Genomic DNA, 6,000 nt, shown 5'->3' with positions numbered 1-6,000 from the left:
TTCTCCTCCAGTGGACCTGGGAGCAGTCATGTCCTCCCTTCTCACTTCCTAGTTTTCATTCAGCGTGGACTTCAGGGTCCACGTTCAAGGCCTAAGCTGAACTTAATTGCCGGGGAAGCACGGGCGGTTTAATCAACAGGCAGAAAGGAAGGCGGCGCGTAGGAATGCTGACCTTGAAATCTCAGCAGTTCTGAGCGGCAACCACTGTGTGGTGGCAGCCAGTGAAGGAGAAACCTTGCTCTGTGGGTGAAACAGAGAGAAGAGTTCATCTGAGAATGGTTCTTTGACGCTTGGCCTGCTGAGGCAGAGCTGTGAACCTAGCTGCTTGAAAGGCCGAGGCAGGAGGATTCCAAGTTCAAGGACAACCTGGGCAACTGATACCTTGTCTCAATTTTTTTTTTCTTTTTAATGAGGAAAAATAAAAATCTCTCTCGGTTCCTTTCTTTTGGAAGCACCTCACTTTCTGCTTTGCAAACAGTTCCGGTCACCCCTGCCTCTCCCAGGACTCTGGGTCTCTGGGATCTGGTCTAGGAGAAGGCTTGGAGTCCTTTGCCTGATGGTGACCTTTCTGGCACCTGCCTAAGTTAGCAAATATGAGCATGATTCGGTGAGAGCAAGGGATACGAGTGTCCTGGCCGTGTTTAGCTTTCATCCTGCGCACAATGAGAAGGTCCCACACCTGACCGCCTGGTCCCCTGGGGATGTCTGTCATATTTCTTTACTGTGGTATAAGGAAGAAAACCCGTTCATTTGGCCTTGGGATGCCTGTGGAAACTCTCACCAGGCCCCAATTTCTGTTCTTCTTTCTTCCAGGGCGCTGGCTGTTGTCTGAGTGTCCCAACTGAGTGCTGAGTGCGGTGGTATTCTTCAGAACTCATCACTCCCTGCCTGACTGTGCCGTCTCCCGCTGTGCTGGTCAGACAAGCCATTCTCCCAGAGACGGCTGATTGTTATGAAAACCTTTGCCACATAAACAGAAACAAGACACGGACTCTTGCAGATATGAGTGCCAGCAAGTGCCAGCAAATGCCAGCAACTTTTCTCTTCTAACCTCTGGAACACAATTGCATCAGCTCAGCCGTGTGACTGGGAAGAAATACCAGCTTGAAGACCATCTGGTAAGAATGATCCTGCGGCACGGTGGATGGCACCATGCCCAGGTGCCTCAGGCAGATCCGCCTCACCTCTAATTTCTAAAACACCCACACCCGTGCATTCTGACATGGCCGTGTAAAAGTGGGTCTGCTCCAGCGTAGGCTAGAGGGGTCTGAGCCTAGGTTGTTCGTCCTGTCAGGGGTAACTGCCCTTCTGGGTTAATCTGAAGTACAAGTGTGGCTTCAGGACAGAGCTAACTCTGTTCAGTTACTTATCTAGAGCACATACAGTCTGAGGAGCGAGAGATAATGTCTGTGCGGCCCCAACAAGACGTCAGCGATGGAGTAATTCATACGCAGGCGAAATTTATTTTTCTACGTTCGAGAGGTTTGAAATTGTCAGCCAAGTGCTGGCGAGTTGGTGGCTTGTGAAGGGGTTTGCTCATAGAGGGCAGATAGGCCTGCTTATCCTTATAGCAAGAGTAGAAACGTGCCCCCCGCAAGTCCTTCTATAGAGCACTAACCCAATTGCATGGGCAGAGTCTTTACGGCCTGGTGAGCTCTAACCAGAGGGACACAAACATTCAGACCACCGCATACACAAGGCTAGGAAAGATCCAGCTGATGTCCTGAAAGGCACTACAGGAAGGCGAAGGTCCCAGAGGAGGGAGGGACAGCCGGCCTACACCAGTGTGGATGTTAACCTGTTGTGGTACAGGCCAGGGTAAGCGATGGTGCCACAGGGGTGCGCACCGCAGAGGGAGCACTCTCATGCTGGAGCACTGTTAATAAAGTCTTTGTAGAAGAGAAAACCATCGTGGTTAGCTAGGCAGAGGAGAACTGTGCACACACCCGGAGGTCTGGAATGTGAGGTAGGGGCAGGCTGAACATCTCTACCCTCAGCTTGGGAAGTGTTACTGGTGGTTGGGGTCTGGACCAGATGTTTCCAGGTTCTTGGCTTCTTATCCAAAGGATTGACAAGAGGGCTCATAAAGATTCGCAAAAGCAGCAAAGCCACATGAGTATTCAAGGCTCCAGGCTACAGACATTGTTTTTAAAACAGTGTCCACAGGAGAGGGGGTACTTCCTTACTCAGGGCTTTCATTTGGATCGTTCTCTGTTTTGATTGATAGATACGGTCATATAGTCACCTTCCGTCTTTCCTTCCTTTCTTGTTTTCTGAGACAGGTGTCTCTCTATGTACCCCTGCCTGTTCTGGAACTCTCTACTTAGACCAGGCCGGCCTTAGACTCAGAGATCCACCTGCCTTTGCCTCCCAAGTGCTGGGATTAATTTCTACACCACCACAGCTGGTATGCATTTATTTTTCTTAATTGTGCATGTCCTTTCCCATAATGCATCTACTTTTAATCATATGCATGTATAATTATGCATGGGCATAAGATAATACACAGGGGTGTCTTCCTAAAAGGTTACTACAGGACACAGTTTTGACTTAATTGTATATGAACCCAGAGTGAGTTCAGGCCTGATTGGTCCTTTTGTTCTTCATACGTGGGTACATTGGGACTACATTTGAATAGACATTGTCTAAATCTGATTGTTCCCAGGGGCAGGGAGACATAACATTGTTTGGAGATGGGCCCACGATAACTCAGTATGTGGACTGGGTGTACTGGGCTGTACTAGGGAGGGTTGCTGGGCACATTGCTTAGAGCTGGGTTTGTGCGCATAGTGCGTGCAGGAGAAGGAACGGCTACCAAGTACATCAGGATGGGAGAGAATGTGCATAGCCCCAAACCACATAGGATTCTAGGGAACAAAGCTGTTTCCTAGGCTCGCCTGCTTCCAAAGGGCAGCAAAAGACCTCCCGATGACCTGATCCTAAACTGTAAAGAGAATGTCCATACTTAAGATGTGATTCTACGGAGTGAATGGGAAGTGGGGAAAGAGAGGCCTTTTTGGATGGAGAATTTAGCAGGGTTGGGTAGTAGGCTCTGGCATGGGTGGCTGAGGACAAAGTTGCTGGTATGTGAGCAGGTGGGAGGGGAAGCAACCGAGTGGGGGAGCCTGTGGGTCATCCAATAGAGGGTGCTCAGGACATGCTAGCCATCGACCTCCATGGCGAGAGTCTGGAGCATTATCCAGGAATGTACCGGACAAGGAAAGAGGAGGCCCTGGAGGATTGGTGAAGGGAGCTGCTGGGACCAGAGATGGGAGCAGAAGAGGTGGCGCGGGTCTGTGGCGCGGGTCTGTGGCGCGGGTCTGTGGCGCGGGTCTGTGGCGCGGGTCTGTGGCGCGGGTCTGTGGTGAGGGTCTGTGGCGCGCGTCTGTAGTGAGGGTCTGTAGTGAGGGTCTGTAGTGCGGGTCTGTAGTGCGGGTCTGTAGTGCGGGTCTGTAGTGCGGGTCTGTAGTGCGGGTCTGTGGTGCGGGTCTGTGGCGCGGGTCTGTAGTGAGGGTCTGTAGTGAGGGTCTGTAGTGCTGGTCTGTAGTGCTGGTCTGTAGTGCTGGTCTGTAGTGCTGGTCTGTAGTGCGGGTCTGTAGTGAGGGTCTGTAGTGAGGGTCTGTAGTGCGGGTCTGTGGCGCGCATCTGTAGTGCTGGTCTGTAGTGAGGGTCTGTGAGGGTCTGTGGTGCAGGTCTATAGTGTGGGTCTGTAGTGAGGGTCTGTAGTGCGGGTCTGTGGCGCGCGTCTGTAGTGAGGGTCTGTAGTGCTGGTCTGTAGTGCTGGTCTGTAGTGCGGGTCTGTAGTGCGGGTCTGTAGTGAGGGTCTGTAGTGCGGGTCTGTGGCGCGCATCTGTAGTGCTGGTCTGTAGTGAGGGTCTGTGTGAGGGTTTGTGGTGCGGGTCTATAGTGTGGGTCTGTAGTGAGGGTTTGTAGTGCGGGTTTGTGGTGCAAGGGTCTGTAGTGCGGGTCGGGAGGAAGAAGCAAAAACGAAGTAGAGCAAACACAGCTGGACATGGGGGCTGAGAGTTCTTCCAAGAGTGAGGGACAAGGAGGGGCACTCGGCCTGCGTGAGAAAGGGTTCTGGCTAGGCCGACTCTCACCAGCCTGGGCCCTGCTTTCCAGAGCCCACCGCACTGTCTATGTTAGGTTTGTGCTCAGATCCCACACTCGGCTCTATAAGAAACGGCATGAGGCACAAGGTTGCTGGGAACTAGTGCTGTTTTCCGGCCGCACCACTGTCCACCAGCAAATCCTCTCCTTCCCTGGACCTTTTCCTTCTGGTGCATTCTACCTCTCAACACCTTAAATGAAAGAAAACAACAAACAAACAAAACCCACAAAATAAAATAGAAAAAAAAAAAAAAACAACCAAACACCTTTCTCACATCATTCTTCTTTTGGTTGTCTTTCTAAGATTTATTTTTATTAGTTTTAATTGCATGTATCTGTATGTGTGTGCAGGTGCCCGTGTTGACTAGAGGCATTGGATTCCTTGGAGCTGGAATTACAGGCGGCTGTGAGCCAACAGACATGGGCACTAGTCACCCAATGGGGTCCTCTGCAGGAAGAGCATACTGTTAACTTTCCCTCTAGGTGTCTTTCCCTTGCTCTTCGGTGACTTCTCTCTTCTGGACCACTTCCGGTTCAGTGTGGGTAGAGGTTTGTATGCCAACAGCAGTAGCCAGAGGAACCGGCACTTTCTAATCCTTCATGGGCAGGAAGAAGGAACCGCCTCCACTGGAAACCTCAGAGGACAAATCCATAGTATAAACATAACCTTTGACCGCACCACACGCTTGCCTTTTAAACACACTGTGGTTTTCTTCACTTAGAGGCAGCTGTGGGGCAAGAGAGAACTTTGCCAGGAGGTTCTTCCTCCCCAGCGAGCCACTGTCCTCAGATATGCAAGACTCAAAAACCAGCAGAGGCCACAGAGGGAGGAGATCACTCCAAATAACATCAGAAGCTTCTCACCTGTGCTCAATGGAGACTCGCAGACAGACGTTTTCATAATGTTTAAAAGGCAATTATTGGCAAATCTTGTATGTGTTTTGACCATATCCATACTAAGTCCCTCCAGTTCCACATACTGACTTCTCTCTACCGGATCTCCCAGCTTCACCACTTAATTTGCCAAACCCTTCTTTTCCCAGATGATTTAGTTCATTGAATCATAAAGAAAAAGAGGTAAGCTTTTCAGATAAATGTATTTCTTCTGGGTACGACTGAAATCATTTTATGGAGAATGAGACGAGGCTGGAAAGAGATGGCTTCATCAGTGAGTGATACTATGGAGTGATACCTACAGGCCATTAATACCTACAGGCTTCATCAGTGAGTGATACTATGGAGTGATACCTACAGGCCATTAATACCTACAGGCTTCATCAGTGAGTGATACTATGGAGTGATACCTACAGGCCATTAATGAAATCAATGGGCTTACACATAAAACAACACTCAGTAGGATGCCGTTTATGTTAGAAAAGAGGAGGGGAAATAATCATAGCGAGGACTTTATAGTGCTTGCTATATGCCAGACAGTGCTGGCTGCTTTGCGTAATAGGCTCTTGGGACCCTAAAATCTGTCCTATGAATTAGGTCGAGATGTTAAGTGTCTTGCTCAAAGCCAGATAGGAAATAGTGAAGCCATGCTCTAAGCCAAGCAGTTAGTGTGTATCCCATATCCTGCCCTGTGAGCATGGCTCGGGTTATATAAGCATAAACTCGCACAATAAAGTCAAATATATTCACATAAACTGAAAATGACCATTGTCTTGGGCGAGAACTAAGACTTGAACTTGGGGCAGTCAATTCCAGTGCTGTTAGGTTCAATTTTGAAGTTTCTTGTGCTTTCTTCCCCAAAGAGAATGGTTTCAAGTTACTTACGAAGCTAAATGTACCTATAAATAATTGCTAAATGCCTTAAAAAAAAAATCAACGTTGGGGTCAATGTAGTGATTCAAAACCGAGTCCCTAGATGACGCTCCTCATTGTAAA

The sequence above is a fragment of the Chionomys nivalis genome, chromosome 24 (genome assembly GCF_950005125.1).
Source record: "Chionomys nivalis chromosome 24, mChiNiv1.1, whole genome shotgun sequence".
Classification (NCBI taxonomy): domain Eukaryota; kingdom Metazoa; phylum Chordata; class Mammalia; order Rodentia; family Cricetidae; genus Chionomys; species Chionomys nivalis.
This window is presented reverse-complemented; position numbering follows the sequence as displayed.